Source organism: Kogia breviceps, chromosome 15 (assembly GCF_026419965.1).
Source record: "Kogia breviceps isolate mKogBre1 chromosome 15, mKogBre1 haplotype 1, whole genome shotgun sequence".
NCBI classification, from domain to species: Eukaryota; Metazoa; Chordata; class Mammalia; order Artiodactyla; family Physeteridae; genus Kogia; species Kogia breviceps.
The window spans coordinates 55,820,204-55,841,357 of NC_081324.1; the positions used below are offsets into that span (position 1 = coordinate 55,820,204).

General features: G+C 46.5%; 1 protein-coding gene and 1 long non-coding RNA gene across 17 annotated transcripts in view; one reads left to right on the forward strand and one right to left on the reverse strand.

The window, feature by feature from the left end:
• The window catches only part of DLGAP1 (DLG associated protein 1), an 858,632-nt gene that overhangs the window by 69,048 nt on the left and 768,430 nt on the right, over positions 1-21,154 (reverse strand). The window lies entirely within an intron of this gene.
• LOC131742697 (uncharacterized) lies at positions 199-16,659 on the forward strand. 3 transcript variants are annotated; one of them, XR_009331510.2, is made up of 4 exons: positions 199-614; positions 7,213-7,685; positions 13,879-14,020; positions 15,968-16,659. It is a non-coding gene; the product is annotated as an uncharacterized lncRNA (long non-coding RNA). The 3 variants fall into 3 exon arrangements; XR_010837072.1 differs by having other exon boundaries at positions 212-614; positions 13,882-14,020; positions 15,968-16,631; XR_010837071.1 differs by lacking the exon at positions 13,879-14,020 and having other exon boundaries at positions 202-614.

Sequence of the window (21,154 nt, forward strand, 5' to 3'; positions counted from 1 at the left end):
TCCTTTTGAGGCACCCGAGTTATTTTAACAAGTTGCTACAAAACTTGGGCTTCCTGAGGTGAGGCTGTCGTGCACAGTGCATGTTCTGTCCCAAACTCCAGGGAGGGAGGGATCCGAAAATTAGTCATTAAAAAAAAAAAAAAAAGCCCCAGGCACTTCATGCCTGGAAATGATGTAAGACGCAGCCACTCCTCTGTTAGAACTACAACCAAACAATGCTCTGCGATCGCGGCAGCTGCTCTCCAAATGTCAGCGCCAAGCCCGGCCAAAGGGCTGGAAGGCCACGGAGCCCAGGACTTTGTGCGCTACCTTTGTCGCCCACATTTTCCCCAAGCACTCACAGGACCCTGGCAACAGGTAACGTGGCAACCTTTGCCTTCTAAAACGGCAAGCGGCAGGATTTCAGAGAACAAAAGGATTTTTTGAAAGCCAGCTGCATCTCCCTCGCCACCCCCCTCCCCCCTCCCCACGCCCTTCCACTCCGCCACTCCAAGTCTGAGAAAACAAAGTATTGCTGCGGCAGCCCGGCTCTCGAGCGTCCCCTGGTGACCAAGCTCGGAACATCACCGATGTACCTTTCAAGGTACAACTTCAGTTCGAGGCTCGGCTCCCAGGTAAGTCACGCTGGGACGCGGGACTTCCGGACTGCGTTTGCCCAAAAAACGCAGAGTGGAAGTCAAGAGTCAGAAGTCTTGCTTTTTAACTTGTCACCTCAACAAAAATTTTACCGTGCTGCAGGGTAAGATCTCTGGGTTGAGGTTGCTGACCTTTTTTTTTTTTTTTTTTTTTTTTTTTTCAAAGCAGCCGCTAGGGCAACAGATTTTGTTTCCTTGGCAAGCTGAAAAGCAAAAACTGCTGTGTGGCCATTTGGTTAGGCGGATGGCATTGAGGATGAATAGCCAGGAAACTGAGGATTCCTGGTGGGTGGGACTTGCATTTTCCATTGTTATCTGAATTTGTCGGTTGTTTGCAGGAAGCTTGCAGGTAGAAGGATTTCTAATTCCCATCGCTTGTTTCCAGTTAGTTGATTTGCAAGGATGACTGAGGATTTCCAAACTGCAGGCCCAGCTTCCCAGAGAGCATGCTTTGCAGCCCCACCCTAGCTCTTTTATCTCTGTCTGGGGCAAACACCCACGAAAATGCCAAGGGCAGTAGTTTTTAACCAGCCTTCTTCCTCTCAGGGCTTCTCCAGCGCTTCATGGTCTCTGATTTGGAGGAAGGACTGCAGTTGTGAGCTGCTGGTAGCCTCTGCCAGGCCCAGGCGTGAGGGCATCCCTCTTTGTCCCTCTCTGGAAATGTTAACCAGAAACTAAGAAAGGGGTTTAGATCAAAGTAACCGTTCTCTTCAAAAAGTTCCATTAATTAACTAAATTAAAGGAAGTTAAGTGCTGTTTGGAGGAAAGTCATTTTAGAAGGCCCAGGTCCAGGGATGGAGGTCTAAAGCCTCTAATGTGACCCTTTAATGAAGCTTGGCAACCAGTTAATATTAGAATTTGAGGGTTACCCTATGTAAAACCAGTTCTTACCTAAAATCAGTCATTTCAAAGGAACATCTTGAAAGTAGACAGACATTCGGCTGGTTGTTGCCTTGATCGTTTAATAGTAAAGATTAAAAACTAAGGGCTCTGAGTAAGAATCATTTGACCGGTAGCTCAGGTGAGTCATAACCTTCATAGAACTAGGCACAAAGGCTCACAGCAGGATGTTGAGAACGCCTGGCTTACTAATTTGCGAGGCGGGGCCATTGCTTCCAGCAGGGAATGCCTTCAGGATTTCATGGCTCATTTTCCCAGCCTCTCCAACAGATGCTACTGAGTCATCCACACACACAAGTGACTGCCCTGGCAGTGTCATCTGTTAGGATTAAATTTCCATTTGTTCCATGACTTTATGAAGCAATTTCTAACGATTGAATCAGATATACCACTTCCTCTAGGATCTAGGGATTTTTTTTTTTTCTTTTTTAATGTTTGTAACATTATGTGAATTTTTCAGAATTTGTCCCAGCCAAGTCAGCAGGTCTTCCTGGGTTGAATGGACTGTTTACAGGAGGGGAGGATTCAGGACCCAAGGTCAGGGTTACAGAATGAAATAAGGTTTCCTGTTTGGGCAGCTGTTCCCACCTCCTCAGTTTCGGGCAGACTGGGTCTTGTTGGAAGATAACAGCCCTGGGATACCTGGGGTAGGGATGGTGCCAGGCGTGGGGAAGGACATTTTGCTTTTAAGCCTCCCATCGGCTAGCTTTCATTTCTTGTTAGATGTCACTTCTTAGCAATGCTTGCCTATATTCCCTGTTAGGTGAAATTTTTTATTTTTTCCTGACCAAACTGAGAGAAAGGAATTCGTTAAGGATGTAAGAATCACAAGGTCAGGCATTGTTGTCCATTGTATTCATGACGACCACAGTACTTAGACCATGCATGGCACGTAGTAGTATGGTGGTAAATACTTGTTACGTGAAGGAAGGAACAGGGATGAGAAGGGATTTCCTGGAGAAGCAGAAAAAGGGCCTAATAATTAGAAAAGCAAGGTCACCAGAGTAGAAAGAAAATTGAATACTCAGCAAAGCCAGTCTCTGTGACCTTGGATGTTGCAACATAATCTCCCATCACTGATGCCCACTTCTGTTTGGCCTTGGTCAAGTGCTGGCCAAATGCAGCTGTGATTGGCCAGCTTTTGACATGGAGCTAGAATGTGAAAGGCCCACCTCGTATCAGCTGGAAGCAGTTAGTCCTATGGATTATCCACCTAACTTCCTCCACCCTCTCTGCTGGGCTTTATCCATGTGGGGCTGTGACGCTCAGTGCCCTTTCCCCAGAGCAGCTGCCTTTCCTCTTCAGTTCCTTCCACTCCTTATTATTCTTTGACTTGTTATTCCTGGTCTCATTTCATGACACCTGTACCATGGACCTGGAAAGCAAGGGAAACCTGGAATGCAGTCACACAGCCCACCAGGACTGTCTGCCGTGGGGCTGTGTCTGGGACACACAGCGGACCTCAGGGGGTACTGAGCCCTGAGGCCAGATGGAGTGGCTGACTGGCTCCAGGTGGGAGCAGGGTCTCGGTCACATACTGCCCACTGGTCTCCCTTGAAATGGTGAGCTGACCATGCAGAGCGAGGGTGCTGTGTCCAAACCCGGTGAGGTCACGTCTCATGATGGTCCATTGGGCTGAGTCCTCACTGAAACCTCTGGCTGGATCAATCAGGAGCCTCTGCTGTCTGGCCAACACCCTGGGCTTCGGAGAGAAGGAAGACCTTGTGTCAAAGCAGCCTGATGCTGCTGCCCTGTGGACAGAGGGCTTGGCGGGCTGGCTCCACCTGGAAAAGAAGCTTTTGCATCAGACAAACTGGGGGAAACAGCATATACGAGGAAGCAAAGAAGAAAGAAAATGTATCCAGCATGTCTTCCTGTCAGTTGGAGCCCGATGAGAAATAATTACCTGCGTCTGGAGAGCAAGGCATGTAGGGGGGGCCTGATCTGTGCAGTGAGGCAGTTAATTATTCATCCGATTCCTTTCCTCTTTCCTCCCTGAAACCCCCCTCCTCAAAGGAAAAACAGGACAGACTTTGTGGGTTAAGCTGTGGAATACCGCCTACCAGCCCGCTGGGCCCAGAAAGGACACCAGCCCCTTACTGACTCTCAGATGACAGGATCAGTGCTTCAGAATGACACCTCATTATCCAACTGTGTCACTGACAGATGAGGACACAGGTCCAGAGAAGAACTTGGCCGGGGCCCCCCAGTCTTCTGCTGTCTGCACCACACAGCAAACACCATCAGCCTTTACAGTGGGTTCATAAAGGGCCACTTCAGACTGCATTCACAATTCCACTGTACAGTTGGGTTTTGGTCATTTGCCAGAATTAAAGAAAAATATCAAGGAACCCTCCTACACTGTTGGTGGGAATGTAAATTAGTACAACCACTATGGAGAACAGTATGGAGTTTCCTGAAGAAACTAAAAATAGAACTACCGTATCACCCAGCAATCCCACTCCTGGGCGTATATCCAGAGAAAACCATAAAAAAATCAAGAAGACACATGCACCCCAATGTTCATTGCAACACTATTTACAGTAGCCAAGACATGAAGCAACCTAAATGTCCATCAACAGAGGAATGGGTAAAGAAGATGTGGTATGTCTATGCTATGGAGTATTATTACTCAGCCATAAAAAAGCACGAAATAATGCCATTTGCAGCAACATGGATGGACCTAGAGATGGTCATACTGAGTGAAGTAAGCCAGAGAAAGACAAATATCATGTGATATCACTTATATGTGGAATCTATTTTTTTTTTTTTGGCCATGCCACGTGGCTGGTGAGATCTTAGTTCCCTGACCAGGGACTGAACCCAGGGCCCACAGCAGTGAAAGCAGAGTCTTAACCTCTGGACCACCAGGGAATTCCCTGTGGAATCTCATTTTTCAAAAAGGACACAAATGAACTTATTTACAAAACAGAAACAGACTTAACAGTTGTCGAAAACAAACTTAAGGTTACCAAAGAGGAAACGTGGTGGGGAGGGGTGAGTCAGGAGTTTGAGATGAACATGCCCACACGACTATATATATAAGATAGATAACCAACAAGGACCTACTGTGTAGCACAGGGAACTCTACTCAATATTCTGTGATAACCTATAGGGAAAAGAATCTGAAGAAGAGTGGATATATGTATATGTATAACTGATTCACTTTGCCGTATACCTGAAACTAACACAACAGTGTAAATCAACTAAAGTCCAATAAAATGTTTTTAAAAATCCCATCAAACTGGTGAGGCCAGCACAAAGATCTATCAGTTTACGCTGGCTACTGCCCGCCAGCATCCTCATTCACTGTGTTTCCTGGAGCCAGGTGCCTGGACCTGTCATCCGAACTCCACAAGTGACTGGAGGCAAGAGAGTTTGGCTTGCCCACCTTCTGCAGCGCAGGGGTCCGATTGGAACCTGGGTTCTCCTCATCTAAGCCTCCGTTCTCTTCTTTTCAAGAGCTGCCTTATACTTCTGTCATTAAGATTCTCCTTTGAACCCTCATGAGAGCAATGTCCAAAAGCCTTTTTCTGAATCTCTTGGTCAAACGTGCTTGCAATTCAGAGCTTTTGGGGGATTGTAGAAAGCTGATTTGCATGACACACCCTGGGGGGCTGGGTACTCTAACCTGTCTGTCTGCAGGAAAAGGTGAAAGTCACACTGCAGGCAATTGCAAGGTCAGGTTTTGGCCTATGGCTTTCAGAGCGCTGAAGGATGGTGGCCACCCACTCCTTCAGGTGCCTTGGAGCACCAGAGACCCGGCCAGGGGCCTCCTCCTCCAGGGGCCTTCTCCTTCAGGGCATCTCTGGTCCTGGAGGGAGCTCTGTCCCAGCCTGGCCCAGGAGGAGAATGGGGGATGGGTAGTGACTGGGTGGTGGTGGGCTTGGCCTGGTGGGTGGGCAAGGTTTCTACATCTTCAAGGAAAAGAGGAATCCGATTTCAAATTCGATAATGCTTCTGACATTGTCTCTCTTTCCTGGACCATGTGAGTTCTGGGTGTTCTTTGGTTTGTCACTGTGTTTCACACACCATCGGCAGAAACACCTTTGTTGGTTTTTGTTATAATGGTAACAGGGGTACTTGTAGGGGCTTTTAACTGGCCTCTTCCCACAGTGTGGAATGCTGTCTATATAAATTACAGAATGCAGTAGTCTGAAGATAAATGCTTGGAGATAATGTGCCAGGTTGTGTGTGCGCACGCGTGCGTACGTGTGTGTGTGTGTGTGTGTGTGTGTGTGTGTGTATTTTGAGCCATCCCTTCCATCATCCTCTTTCCCATTCTCATCCTGTACCCTAAAGCTATGATCTGACTTCACAGCCAAAGAGATAAAGTAACATTCTTCTCCTTGGCCCACCATATTTTGTACTGACAGGAGAGTGGTTCCATGCTAGGTCCAGGCTGGCTGCTGCGCTGATTTGATGCAGCCCTGGACACTCACCTAAAAGTTGATCCCTAAGGGCATTCCTCATTCATTAAAGCTCCACCCAGGACACAGCTGGAAAATCATTTTCAGAACACAAGTTTTTATCCCACATTTCCAATCCAAGAGATAACAGAGAGACTCCATGTAAAATAGCTTGAATTAAAGAATAAGCCGTTGTGTGGCTAGACATGTCCGGGAACTGCAAGCAGAAATAGATCAAGCACTAGTATTTTTTTTTTTTTTTAAATCTAGAGCAAGTCCCGCACTGCCTCCTGGTGTGGATTACATTTTACTTTTCCAAAGGAACCATGGATAGTAAAGCGAAATCATTTTTGGATTCTTTTGGATTTCTACTGTCGTAGGTGAAAGGTTTTATTAATCAATTCTTTGAAAAACCAGCTGTACCCACTGCAAACCCACCAAATGAGAGGATGTTAAGCTGTCCAGTGGGTTGTACGTTTGGGGCCGTGTATGGAATTTCAAGCTCATGTTACGGGACTGGCCAGTGGTTGCAATTTACACCATTTATCAGTAGCATTGCCGAAGTGCTGAGGTGCCGGAATGCGGAAACACTGGGAGACCAGCGCTGGTCTTTGGATCAAAATTAATTACCAATAAAGAGTTAGGAAATTGATCCCAGGGAAGGGAAGCATGTTAATGGCCACCGCTCAAAGGTTCAGCCCCTTTCAGATACTGATAAGCTTGCGACGTCTCCAGATAAAAGCCAGCCTTGTCACCCCCAGGCACCTGGCTGAGAGGTAATAAAACTGTTGCCTTATCTTCTAAGAGTGGAGTTGGTCCAACCTCAGCCCGAGGTAATTACAGTAAACTGAAATTGCCTGTCATTTACAAAAAAGGGAAGGCGTAAGGCGGGAGATGGTGTTTGTCTCTCTCCTTGGATTTTAAAAAGAAAGCGAGCAAAACAGCCAGAAGTTTTCCGGGGAGTGAGAAAAACAGCCCGGCTTGGCCACCCTCTCCTGGGGGTAACGGATTGCTGGCGGCTCAGGTCCCCGTGACGATCTGAAAAAGAGGCTCAAGCTGATGAAAATCCAAGCAATCTTCTTAGGAGTCTGTCCTTTCTAAATGTAAATGACAGAGTCGGAGCCCTGCTAGGGAGGGCAGGAAGTCTCAGTCTTACCCAGTGACTCATTCAGTGCTGTTAGCTCCAGCAGCTGGATAAAAAGTTTTAGCAAAAGCAGCAACAAATCTACTTTAAATACTAGCACAGTAAGGAAATTCCTCTCTTTCAGGCCGAATGCCATCCACACAAAAGAGCTCCTGTCGACATCTCATTTACAATCTACCCCCAGGACACAGACAGGACCATTTCAATAAACCCGGCTCAGAAACACCTATTGTTCAAAATCTTCAACTAGCCACAGGCTACCACCACTCCCTATTGTTTTGTAAAAGAAAAGATTTAGAAGGAGCCAGATTGGAACCTGGAAGCTCTGAAAAGAGGAAGGAAAAAAGTTCCTTTGACCCGATGCTGTTGGAGAACGTTCCTGAAGAATAAAGCTAATGGATTTTCATTTTTACAAGAAGTGCATAAGCAACGCCCGCTCCCTTCCTGAACTCGTGATCAGGGATTCTAAAAGCGGTGCCAACTTTGTAAAGAAGTTAACTCCTGCCAACGGGTTTGGTACCTGCAAAGTCAAAAGTCTCTACTTACCCTATTCTCTGTCTTACAAAAGCCCTGATGGCAGCCACAGCAAAGCACCAGGTGAGTATTCGATCTGGGTTGTTTCCTTGGGATTTATAGCTTGACTGTCCTTTCTAAGTAGGATTTTGAGGCTGGCTGCAGAACCTACCCCCTGCCCCACGACGAATGGTTTCCTCCTTTTCAACACCACCATTTTGCTCCCTCTTTTAGTAAAACCTGACCACTTTCTGGAATTACATAATGTAGCCTTTAGAGGCTTTTTCTTCAGATAGGCCTCAAATGAAGAGGTACATTTGCGTTGACCAAACAAAATGGGCATTTCGCAAAGACTCAGTGTCTTTACCCTCCTAGTAGATCTTCAAGGTCACTTTCTCTATCTTAGCAAGTAACTCCTTTTTCTACCCAGAGTTCAAGCCACAACTCTGGGCATCACCTCTAATTCCTTTGGGTCCTTCCCTCCTATCCCTTAAATCCTTCTGGAATCCTTCCACTTCCTACAATCCACCTTTCCGCTTCCCTAGATCCTATTATTTCCCTTCTGGAAGATGACAGCAACTTCCTACCTCAGCGTTCCTCAAACTACCTGTTGTGACTTATTAACGGGTCATGAAATCAGTTGAGGTGGGTCATGCAGTTTCACCATTAAAAAAAAAAAAGGAATAGATTAGAAAACGTCAGAGTGCATCAAACAAAGGAAAAGTAAGTTTGGTTTCCGGACGCTTGTGTCAGTGTGTGTCTCGAGATCTGTGTACATTCTGGGTTAACAGGTAGAATGTATCTTGTCTGTCAGGAGTTTGAGAAATACTTTTCTAATTGGTCTCACGGGCTCTGTCTTGTCCCTGGCTCCAAACTGGTACACACTCAGAGCAGGAGGAGGAGATTATGAATGGATCCAGCTGACAGCTCTGCCCTCGGGATAAAGACATGGGTCTGGGGCTTTGGAGATTCTAATTACTTAGTTCCTCCTCATCCTTTCAGGTTTCAGAGCTCCATGTCCTCCGGACCACTTTTCCTTTTAGCTGTTCAAGCCACCAAGTTCCCTGGCCTTTGCAGATGGACTTTCCCTATAGGAACATTCTGTCCTCTTTCTCCTTCAGGTATCAGCTGAGGTGTCGCCTTTTCCAGGAAGGCTTCCGGAAGTCCCTCTAAATGCATCCTCTTAGTTCTCATGAGAACTCCTCACGTTTTATCTGACAGAGCACTTATTGCATCATGATTATCTTCTCAGTTCCTTACAGAACTTTAAGCTCCAAGGGGCAGCCAGTATATATTTGTTGGGGGTAAATATTGTGCATTGAATGTGTCACATCTTACACAGTTCACACTTCCTACAAACCCATTTGGATAGTTATAAAATATCGTATCTCTATTTCTCAAAGCTTTAGTTTTCATTCTTTTACACTGAAGTGTCTCTTGTTCATTTGCTCTTCAACTACAACCTAATCAACTTCCGAATTCACTGGACTCCTCCTCTTAAAAATCAAAATAATAAAATGCGGGGAAAGCTGTTGTACCCCTGGCTGGTCACTCACCCTCTCTGAGCCTCAGATAATATAGAGGAGCAGAGCTCACTCTAAGATCTCTTCCAGGCTGCCACGCTGAACCTCTGGCTTGCACTTTCTAAGGACCAGAGAGGTTAAGTGACTTTCCCAAGGTCAAACAGCTCTCTAGTGGCAGGATATTGTCTGTCTTTCTATAGATTTTTTTTTTTTTTTTTTTTTTTTGTGGTACGCGGGCCTCTCACTGTTGTGGCCTCTCCCATTGCGGAGCGCAGGCTCCGGACGCGCAGGCTCAGCGGCCATGGCTCACGGGCCCAGCCGCTCCGCGGCATGTGGGATCCTCCCGGACCGGGGCACGAACCCGCGTCCCCTGCATCGGCAGGCGGACTCTCAACCACTGCGCCACCAGGGAAGCCCTCTATAGATTTTTAACAGCAAGCTGCAAACAAAGAAACCTTCTACCCAGAAATCGGTAGTGCCACTTAAAAGTGTGCCTGAAAGAGAATCATAAAATTAAAGAAGGGACTTTCCAGGTGGCACAGCGGTTCAGACTCCGTGCGCCCAATGCCAGGGGCCCAGGTTCGATCCCTGGCCAGGAAACTAGATCCCACAACTAAGGAGCCCTTGAGCTGCAACTAAAGGAGTCCATCTGCTGCAACTAAGACCCAGCGCAACCAAATAAACAAATATTTTTAAATAATAAATAAATAAAGTTAAAGAATTAGGGGACTAAAAAAAACCAAAAGCCAGCAGCATTCATAACGGATTCCCGCCCAGGCAGGTCCCAACATTTTAAAAACCAATCTTGCTGTTAGATGCAGAGATGTTCAGATTTCCTTTTAAAAACTGGAAGTGAAAAATTCAAGAAACTTTTGCATCCTGACCCCTTGTAGAGGCCCTTCTGCAGAGACACAAATGGACACAGCCTTCCTCAAGGTGCCGATTGGAGCATCCCAGTGGCTTTTTTAGTGCTGAGGCCCTCGTGCCTTGATCTGATGCCACTCTGAGGACCAAAGCTGTAACTCACCAGGATGAGACTTGGCCTCAGTTCCTGTACCCCATCCCCCATCCCTCCCGGCCAGGAGGACCACCTTGCAGTCTCTGCTTTCTAGGACAGACTTGTGTTATTTCCTTAGTTACAGAGTTTGGGGGTTAGATACCCTGCTCTGTAAAACAGAAAGTCAACAAACCAGAAATACACCCCTTTAGGGAAAAAAAGAAGCAAAAACAATAGCTATACTACTTCCCCCCCCATGTTATGTGCTATGTTTTATTCTATAATGTAAGGCAGTGTGTACATTTGTTTTATTTGTTGCTTTTTCCCCTCTAAACAGACCAGCAGTAGCTTGCCTTCATTTGACAGAAAATTTGTCACTTTCTACTGCAACTCTGTATAAAACCGCTGTGTATGTGAGGACCCCATGCGCACCAAGTCGTTATAGCCAAGCCGTGGGCTTATGGAGGATTTTTACTTTATTTTTTGGGCTTCTTGGAATTTTCCGATTTTAAAAAAATGAATACTTGTTACTATTGTAATCATAAAAAAGTACAAATGTCAAAATAAAGACAAGATACACTATTATTTCTATACTGCTATGATCCCTGACTAAATTAAGTAACTTTATTTTTACCATATATGTTGCTGTGTATTTGTCTTTTTTTTTAACCCATTTGTTTTTGAAGGAAATTATATACAACTGCCATATTAAAAAAAATTAACAAAAACCTCTTAACACTGTTGATATTTTACTGTCTTTAAAAGCTTTAGGAACACGGACTTTGGAGACACAGCCAAACACTGGCATATAACTCCTTTACCACCTGGCTGCAGTGTGAATTATTAGTTTCTCCTGACATTTTCACACCTAACAACTTATTTCCAGAATATCATCTTTATTCATGCCTTTATGCCTGTGGCAAATGTTTGCTTTCTCATAACCACCCTCCTTGCTAACAGGGCCCTTCCAAGCAGCCATGATTTTTTGGGGAGGGGGGCCCCTCCCTAGATTTGGAGGCTGAATCTTGATTGTTCTACAAGACAGGGATGAGGAGGGAATTCTGATGTGAGTGCTTCATGGCAAGTTTACCTCCTTTTTTAAAGTGACACAAGTCAGGGACATCCCTTTTCTTCCCCCGGACATTGTCATCAGCAAGGGATACCCTGAACTGTGGCTGCCATCTGGAGACCACAAGCAGCCCCTACTCCAGAAGACAGAAAGATGGCACAAAGCTGATTTTGGTACATTCATTGGCTGCCCTAACTCTAGACTTGCTATTATTGGAGAAAATAAACGCCTTTACCATCTAAGTCACTCTAATTTTATTTATCTTATTTTATTTTTGGCTGCGTTGGGTCTTCGTTGCTGTGCGCGGGCTTTCTCCAGTTGCGGCGAGCAGGGGCTACTCTTCGTTGCGGTGCGCGGGCTTCTCATTGTGGTGGCTTCTCTTGTTGCAGAGCAAGGGCTCTAGGCTCACGGGCTTCAGTAGTTGCAGCACGCAGGCTCAGTAGTTGTGGTGCATAGGCTTAGTTGCTCCACGGCATGTGGGATCTTCCTGGACCAGGGCTCGAACCCGTGTCCCCTGCATTGGCAGGTGGATTCTTAACCACTGCGCCACCAGGGAAGTCCACTCTTAATTTTATTTTTAAAAATTTTACTTATTGATCTGTTTGGCCTGGCACTTATGCAATGACTTTACAGATGCTAAGCGTCTTTCCTGGCTTGGAAAACTCCTGTTCATGCTTCAAGATTCACTTCATCTGTGTTCTGTGAGCCCCTCCTACATATGTTTCCTGTAGAATTCATCACACTTTGCTCATTCCTGTTACGCTGATGCTCTGGTATGAAAGCAGAGGGAAATTAGTGATCAGGTAGATCTTTGTTTCCTATTATACTTATTTGTTGGATTAAATGATTCTGTATGGCAAATGCTATTATACAAGATCTCACCAAACCAGACTGTCTGTATTTCAAAGAGGTGCTCAGCGGTGGTGACCCAGCTTCCTCAAGTGGTGTCTGGAAAAGGCAGCGTCTTGAAGGCAACCAGACCTGGTCAGATCCTGACCTGCCACTTACTGGCTGCAGGACCTCAGATGACTCAGCTCTCATCCCATTTCCTCATCTGTTGAGTTTGGGTAACAGCCTCGGTGACCTCACAGTGTCATGAGACAGATGATATCATTAATATGATGTAAGGGGACATGGTGTGGCACTTATATCTCAAACACAGGAAGGAGGCTCTCTTTTCTTTCCTTCCTACGTTATTTGTTACAACAAAAAATTCCAATAATACAAAAACCATCTTGAAAGCTCCCGAGGAGATTTTACTGGAGGTGGGGAGATCCTATCCTTTCCACGTGTTGGGGTTTCTACAGCATGAAGAGCCCTATGCAGAAGTTCCGTGTGTGAGAGCACATTTTAAGATGCCTGTCCCTAGTGCTTAATGTTAAAATTTCATCTCATCCCTCTGGTCTCAGCTCATAAATCCTCTCCTTAGAGAGGCCTTCCTTCACCACCCAGCTTTGAGCAGCCCCACATTCTGCCCTCCCAGCCATGGAGCCACCTACTGAGAGCAAAGAGATGTGGGGAGAAAATGAAATGGCCTATGAAGGTGTTGCATCTTTCCTAAGCTCAAGCCCTCCCCTTGGGTTGGGAGTTGTGGCTTGCCCGGTCCGTCTTTATCAGCTTTGTGCCATTGTACCCCATCCCACCCTCTACAGCCCCCATCTCCTTAAATCACACAGATGACTGGCTCTAGCCTCTGCTGTCTTGTATCTTGGAAAATGCAGAAATGCCACGAATTTCTGCGGTGTTGAGGGATGGATCCCTGTCAGTGGTTTAAAACTGTCTTCCTGGGCTTCCCTGGTGGTGCAGTGGTTGAGAATCTGCCTCCCAATGCAGGGGACACAGGTTCGAGCCCTGGTCTGGGAAGATCCCACATGCCGCGGAGCAACTGGGCCCGTGAGCCACAACTACTGAGCCTGTGCATCTGGAGCTTGTGCTCCGCAGCAAGCGAGGTCGCGACGGTGAGAGGCCCACACGCCGCGATGAAGAGTGGCCCCCACTCGCCACAACTAGAGAAAGCCCACGCACAGAAATGAAGACCCAACACAGCCAAAAATAAATAAATAACTTTTAAAAAGCAAACAACAACAACAAAAGAAAAGTCCTGCTTTCTATATTACCAAGTAGTTCAGAAGAGACATAAACAAACCCCAAACATTTTCAAGTATGTTCTCCTTTGCCCTCATGGTCAACACTAATAACTTCCAGCTCGAGGGGGCTGGAGGGCAGGATGTGAATGGGACCAGCTCACCCTGTTTAAATTCAAGTACTTGAGAATTTAAAAGCACAGACCCTCTCCAAGCACTGCTTAAGGCCTGTCAACTAAATCTCCCTAGTTTGCCAAAGTAACCAGGTAGGATACTGGCCCTAAAATGATGCACTTAAATTACTAAAAACCTATCAAGCAAACAGTAATAACTTTGCTTTCCATGCCTGAGAGGCAATAATGCATGATGTTTCAGAATATGTTTTAGAGGCAGACCTAGGGAGGTCTGTTTAATCTGTTTAAACATCAGTTTTTCACTATGTGAAATGGAAATAGCAACCCTTGCAGGGTTGGTGGGAGGATGAAATGAAGTAATATCTGAGAAATGCTCAGAATATTACCTGGTACATAGTAAGTGCTCAATAAATAGTACATGGTAACAACATCAACCATTTCAAAAGGGAAATCCCTTTGTTTTGTCTTAGCAGCTAGTAAGCCGGGTGTACCCCTGCTCCTGTGCAAAAGGCCTGTGAAACTCTGAAGCTATACTTGTACACAGATGTGATCCGATGATGCCATCTCACCTCCATGGCAACCAGGTGTCTCAGTTATCTAGTCTGGTGCCAGGTAAGGGGTAGGTGATGAAACAAACTGAACCTCAGGCTAAAACTCTGTTGTTCAGTACATCCATTAGCAGTGCTCCTGTTACAGACACACTCAAAATTCTGATTTCATGTGACCTTTACATTCACAGTTTTAGTCATAAAAGTACTTCAGAAACATTGACCATCTCAGACATACTTTTTTTTTTTTTTTAGGTACATGGGCCTGGGCCTCTCACTGTTGTGGTCTCTCCCGTAGCGGAGCACAGGCTCAGCGGCCATGGCTCACGGGCCCAGCCGCTCCGCGGCATGTGGGATCCTCCCGGACCGGGGCACGAACCCGCGTCCCCTGCATCGGCAGGCGGACTCTCAAGCACTGCGCCACCAGGGAAGCCCCTCAGACGTACTTTTATTTTTAGCTAATTCCCAGATGTTTACCTGAGATAAAAATAAGCAAAACAACCAAAGCTTTTCTACTAAACATATCTCAATGTCTGTCATTTTAGTCCATTTTTCTATCGCTAACCTAAGGATAGATTAGAAAGTATGTTGTCAAAAAAATTTTTTTGAGCTTAAGAGAATGGTTGGCAGCACGTTACTTTATAAGTGATACTGGATATAAAATAAACAAAAGCATTCTGGAGAACGGAGTAAAGGAAGCAATATTGGTTGAAAGGGCCCAGTGCCTGGTACATTTAGGGAGTATGAGTTTATGAATGAACGGAACACTTGGAAGAGACAAAAGTCTTTGGAATTCCAGGTCCATAAATGAGTAGGTCTGTGACCTAGGGCAACACGCTTAAATACTTTCTGTTCATTTTACAACAATCTGAAGGAGCAGCACCGGCTGTAGTAGTAAGAATTTTTACTTTTTTTGCAGCCAGCTGAGTAATTTTTCCAAACCACAATTCTTCCTGGAGCAGCGTAAATTGAGCTGGCCTTTGGCTGATACTGAGCTGGGGCTCTGGGGATACCACAAAATGTTTTATAAAATTTGCATAAAGTTGCAAATTTAAGCAAAATAGGAGGGAAAAATGCTGTAAAAATTAATAGGGCCAGAGGGAGTGTTCTCTAATCATCTAGTTACGCACTTCCCCTCCCAAATGCCCCCCGCAAACACACATAATATTTGATATAAAAATAACATGGCGACATATAGCTGCAATAAAAAGGAACTATTCTTCCAACACAGCTCAGGGTGAAGCTAAGTAGATTTTAAAAGTGATTGGAGGGCTTCCCTGGTGGCGCAGTGGCTGAGAGTCCGCCTGCCGATGCAGGGGACGCGGGTTCGTGCCCCGGTCCGGGAAGATCCCACATGCCATGGAGCGGCTGGGCCCGTGAGCCATGGCCGCTGAGCCAGCGCGTCCGGAGCCTGCCCTCCGCAAAGGGAGAGGCCACAACAGTGATAGGCCCGCGTACCGCAAAAAAAAAAAAAACCAAAAAAAAGTGATTGGAGTCAAACGTGATTTGGAGAGGAGACAGAATATAGTTTGTTTGAACGATGCACAAATTAACAGTTGTTAATTTTGGTGGTTTTTGAGTAAATGAGTAGGAGAATTGGGACTGGCAGGTCTAATGTTACCCCAGTAAGTGCCTGTTAGGGGTTTCTATTTTCTTGGACAGAAGCTCTCTTCTAGAGAGAAAGAGTTCAGAAGCACTGAATAACGAGGCTCCAGAAGGACCCTGCTTGAATTTGGAGCAGGGAGGAAAGCCAGGGTCACAAGCAGATAATCTCTGGGAGCTGCTGGAGGATTGGCCTTGGCAACATCCAGGGGCGGAGAGGAAGAAATCCAAGGGCAATCTTGGCCAGTGGAGGAGGTCGGGGCGGAGATAAGAAGTCTGGGCAATAGGAAAGGGAGGCGCTGGGTAAGGGGAGGCCGAGAAAACATTTCTCATTGCTTTGTCTGAGGCTGAGGCAGCCCTGAGCGCAACTGTGAAGTAGGTCAAATTTCTTGTGTCTTTCTCTCCCTAGGGCATCGGAGACCTGCCGCCACCGTGCTGTTCGCCGGTCACTCACTTCCAAATTTATGAGATTGCCTCAGTCCCTTAGGTATTTGTTCTCTGAAAGGTAAACATGTAGCTAGTCTGATAAAATAATGCATTGGAGGATGGCTGGGGGGCGGGGGCGGGGGGAATTGCATTTTTAAAAGAATTCTTGCAAACATTTCCTTCCTCCGGAGTAATAAATCGTGTTTAAAAAGAGGGTCTCTGGAACGTCCCTGGTGGCGCAGTGGTTAAGAGTCCGCCTGCCGATGCAGGGGACGTGGGTTCGTGCCCCGGTCCGGGAGGATCCCACATGCCGCGGAGCCTGTGCGTCCCGGAGCCTGTGCTCCGCGGCGGGAGAGGCCCGCGTACCGCAAAAAAAAAAAGGAAAAAAAAGAGGGTCTCTGACGCACTTATGGTTTCGGGTGCGGGGAAGGGATAGTTAGGGAGTTCGGGATTGACACGTACACACTGCTAGATTTAAAATGGATAACCAACAAGGACCTACTGTATAGCACAGGGAACCCTGCTCAATATTATGTAACAATCTAGATGGGAAAAGAATTTGAAAAAAGAATAGATACATGTAATATATGTTTAGCTGAATCACTTTGCTGTACACCCCCCAACTATCACAATGTTGTTAATCAACTATACTCCAATATAAAATAAAGAGTTTTTAAAAAAAGAAAAAAGAGCGTCTCTGTAAAGTCTGCCTTAATTCCAAGGAGGGTCTAAAATTGGGATTTTCTGACTGCTAATAGACCTACAGTGGCAGTAAGCAACTTTCCATGACTCTCAAATCATAATTAAGCCTAGAAGGGGAAGAACTAAATTGTATACTTTACCTGTTACAGGTGTGGACTTGTGCTGAGTACTTTTTACATATGATCAGCATTCCTTTTTACAGAGTTGGAGACCCAGGTAAAGTTCAGAGTGGCTCGTAACCTGCCTGCAGCCAATGGCATATTCCAAAGGTGGCTAAAACAATATTGTCCATCCAACATGGTCTTCTAGAACAGGGGTCAGGAAAGTCTTCTATAAAGAGCTGTACAGTAAATATTTTTGGTTTTGCAGACCATGCAGTCTCTGTCCCAAACACTCAACTTTGACATTGTGGCAAAGCCAGAGACAGTATGTAAATGCACGGACATGGCTGCCTTGGAGAGGTGAGCCTGATTTGTTCCAAGGGTCGTAATTTGCCAAACCTGCTCTAGAACTTTGCCACTTCCCGTGGTGAGGTGGAGTCTGGTACCCCTCCCCTTGAACTTGGGGAAGTGTGTGATTTGCTTGTGACCGAGAGAGTACGAAGGAACTGACAGTGCATAACCTCCAAGGCTAAATCAGAAAAGGTGATGCTGTTTCTCCCTTAGTCCCTAAGACATCTGCCTGCTTGGAGCCCTGAGCCCCCACAGAAGCATCCAATTTTCCTGAGGCCGCCATGCTGTAAGGAAGCCCAAGTCAGCCATGTGGAAAGACCACATGAAGAAGCCTGGAGACTCTTAGGAAGAGGGAGAGGTTCAGCAGTCCCCAGTGATCCAGCCCTCCACCCACCCAACTGCAAGCTCGGATGAGACCCTGAGCCAGAACTACCCAGCCGAAGCTCTTCCCAAGTTCCTGCCCCATAGAAACAGAAATAATAACACGATTGCTGTTGTTTTAAGGCACTAAACAAAAAACTTAGAACACTGTCCCAAAACTAGTGAGTGGCAGATATGGGATTCAAACCTAGGTTGGCTTGACATTCTATTACATGATCATTAATTATTCTATTAAATGATTGCTTACAGCAGCCTTTTTAAAAAATGGTGCTAAAATATATGTAACATAAAACTTACCATGTTAACCATCTTTAAGTGTACAGTTCAATAAGTACATTCACACTGTTGTGCAACATATTTCCAGACCCTTTTCATCTTGCAAAACTGAAACTCTACCCATTAAACAAGAGCTTCCCCTCCCTCACCCCCAGCCCCTGGAAACCACCCTTCTACTTTCTGTCTCTATGAATTTGACAACTCTGGGTCCCTCTTATACTGTAAGTGGAATCATACAGTGTTTGTGACCGGCTGATTTCACTTAGTATATATATGTGTGTATTTTATATATGTATATTTTAAGCCCATGTTGGGTAGTGAGTCTGACCAGCAAGCAGCAAAGGTTTGTCAAGGAAAAATGTCAGAGAACCCAGGTCTTATAAGTCACAGATGCAAGGTCCCAGGAGGGACTTTGCAACAGCAGTTACTCTGACAATGACAATTCAGTGTCCTGCCTCTAAAGGGCTTTGAAGAAAGAGGAACCCATGAATCAAGAACAAGAAAAGGCTGTTTGCTTTGTTTCAACTTGCTGGCTGACTTCCTTCTCAGAGCCATGCCTTGAGAATGAAATCATTTTCTACCACATAGCCCCTGCAAAGACCATCAAACACAAGCCCTCACTGTCTGCTCATTTTCTCTGGGTCCAGGGTATGTATGGACTTGGTGGAATGTCTGTGACTTGCTGTAAATTGTGTATCAAGCAAAAAACTTTCTGCAGGGAGTTGGCTCTCATGAGGGTGAGCCTTAAATGCTGCTTCATGCTTATAGAGACTAAGACTCAGCCTGCGGGGGCTTCTTTGGCCTCCTCCACCTTCCTCCCACCCCTGACCTAAGACCAAAAGGCAGACCTGGGTCGAGGTGCACACTGTGACAGTCCCAGCTTGGCCTCCCCCTCCCCATACCTGCCCTGATTGCACCTAGCCCACCTGTTAACACAGAGAGGATGGAAGTGATTTTTATGAGTCTCCCAGGATCCCAGCCAACTATTATGAGCTGAGTGTGTCCTCCCTCAAATTAAAACGTTGAAGCCCTCACTCTCAGGACCTCAGGATGCAACCCTATTTGGAGATAAGGTCTTTAAAGAGGTGATTAAGTTAAAATGAGGGTGGGCTGGAATCCAACAGGACTGGGTCCTTATAAAAAGAGAGAGAGAGACACCAGGGGTGTCTCACAGAGGAAGGGTCACATGAGGATGCAGAGAGGATACAGCTGTCTGCAAGCCAACAAGAGAGGCTTCAGGAGAAACAGCCTGCCCACACCTTGACCTGACCTCCAGGCCCCAGAGCTGTGAGAAAGTATGTTTCTGTATTTCTGTTGTTTAAGCCACCCGGTCTGTGGTAGTTTGTTAACAGCAGCCGGAGCAAATTAATGCATCAACAGAAAGTTCACAGCCTGGAGGCTGGGACTTCAGCCCAGAAAAGTTCTGAGGGTAATCATCGGAAACTCAAAAGGCAAGAAGGCTTTAGAGTAGAGTTCCTCTTTCTGCATCTTTCACAAGCGCCTGCTGGCAGGTTTGGGAGGCAGTGCTGGTGGCGGAGCCTGGGGTGAGCACTGATCTAGGGTGAGGCCCTGGGGGAAGTCTGGAGGCTCCTGGCTCAGAGGGAGAGGAACCAAGGCGCTAGATTCTAGAAAGTCTGGCAAGCGTGGGGAGACTCAGTGTGTGTTTGGGGCCTGGTCTAAGAGGCACTTGGCTAACTCCCTCCCTCAGGACTCCTGCCTTCCTCCCCCCACTACCCGTCCTCTCTCCCTGCAAGATGCTTCATGACCAGGAGAGTCCGAAGGAGGGATTGCATCATGCAAATCCTGATAAGGTTTCGGTTTTTCTTTTGTGGGAAGGGCACTGTGGTATAGAAGGGTAAGCAGCTGTCGGATGGCTGGGGTGGTGAACAGAATGAAGGTCCTTAAAGATGCCCACGTCCTGATGTTCAAAATCTGTGCGTACGTTCCCTTCCATCGCAAAGGGGGATTTCAGATGTGATTAAGTTGAGTCTTCTTTTTTTTTTTTTTTTTTGGCCACGCCACGTGGCACATGGGATCTTAGTTCCCAGCCAGGGATTGAACCCGTGCTCCCTGCAGTGGGAGTGTGGAGTCTTAACCATTGGACCTCCAGGGAAGTCCCAATGGTCTTAAAATGGAAAGATTGCTCTGGATTATTTAGGTGGGCTCAACTGGGGTGGGCCAATGAAATTACAAGGATTCTTCTAAGAGGGTTAGTCAGAGAAGAGGTGACTCTAGAAGCAGAGGGCGGTGTGTGTATGTGTGTGTGAGTGAGAGAGAGGGAGAGGTTTGAAGAAGCTACTCTGCTGCTGTGTTTTGTTTTTTTTTTTTTTTTTTTTGCGGTACGCGGGCCTCTCACTGTTGTGGCCTCTCCCGTTGCGGAGCACAGGCTCCGGACGCGCAGGCTCAGCGGCCATGGCTCCCGGGCCCAGCCGCTGCGCGGCATGTGGGATCCTCCCCGACCGGGGCACGAAGCCGTGTCCCCTGCATCGGCAGGCGGATTCTCAAGCACTGCGCCACCAGGGAAGCTCCCTGCTGCTGTTTTTGAGGACAGAGGAAGAGGCCATGAGCCAGGAAGTGCAGGCGTCCTCTAGAAGCTGCAAAAGGTAGGAAACGGATTCTCCCCTGGAGGCTCCACAATGGAGTGCGGCCCTTGCAGACCCATTTTAGACTTCTGATTTCCAAAACTGTAAGATGACTGGTGTTGTTTTAATCTCCTAAGTGTGTGGTAAGGTTATAGCAGCAATAGGAAATCAACACAGGTGGTAAGGATGAACGTCCTTGAACAGCTGCTATCACATTTCAACACGCAGAAATACATGCCCAGAAATGAAGTCACAGACAAAGCTAAGGCTTCCTTCAGTTAAAATGGTGGTTTTCAAAGGTGGTCCCCCAACCAGCAGTGTCAGGGCAACTTGTGGGTCAAGTTCTCAGGCTCCACCCAGACCCAGGATTCAGAAGCACTGGGGGTGGAGCCCAGCAATCTGTGTTTTTAAAAGCCCTTCAGGTGATTCTGATACACACTAAGGTTCACCTTCAAAATAACTGACCTGGGCTGGTTCTTCAAGAATGAAGGGTACTCGTGGACCCTCAGATGTGTGTGTGTTTCTAGCGAATTTACAGTTAAACTAGTTTCTTGGTGTACACTGCTTGGCTTGGAATCTGCAAAGATGGGCTCTGCAGGGAAATGTGGGAGAAGGGTGCCCTAGAATTCAGTCTCCCTGGGGCTACAGGTCCCCACCCCCTTCATAGCCTGTGCTGTGCTAAAGAGACCGGGAAGAAGGCTAGATTGTGGTTACAGAGCCCCTGCGAGATCTCGTACATTTGTCCCAGCCTGGGGCGGCCTAAGGGGTGGCTGTCTC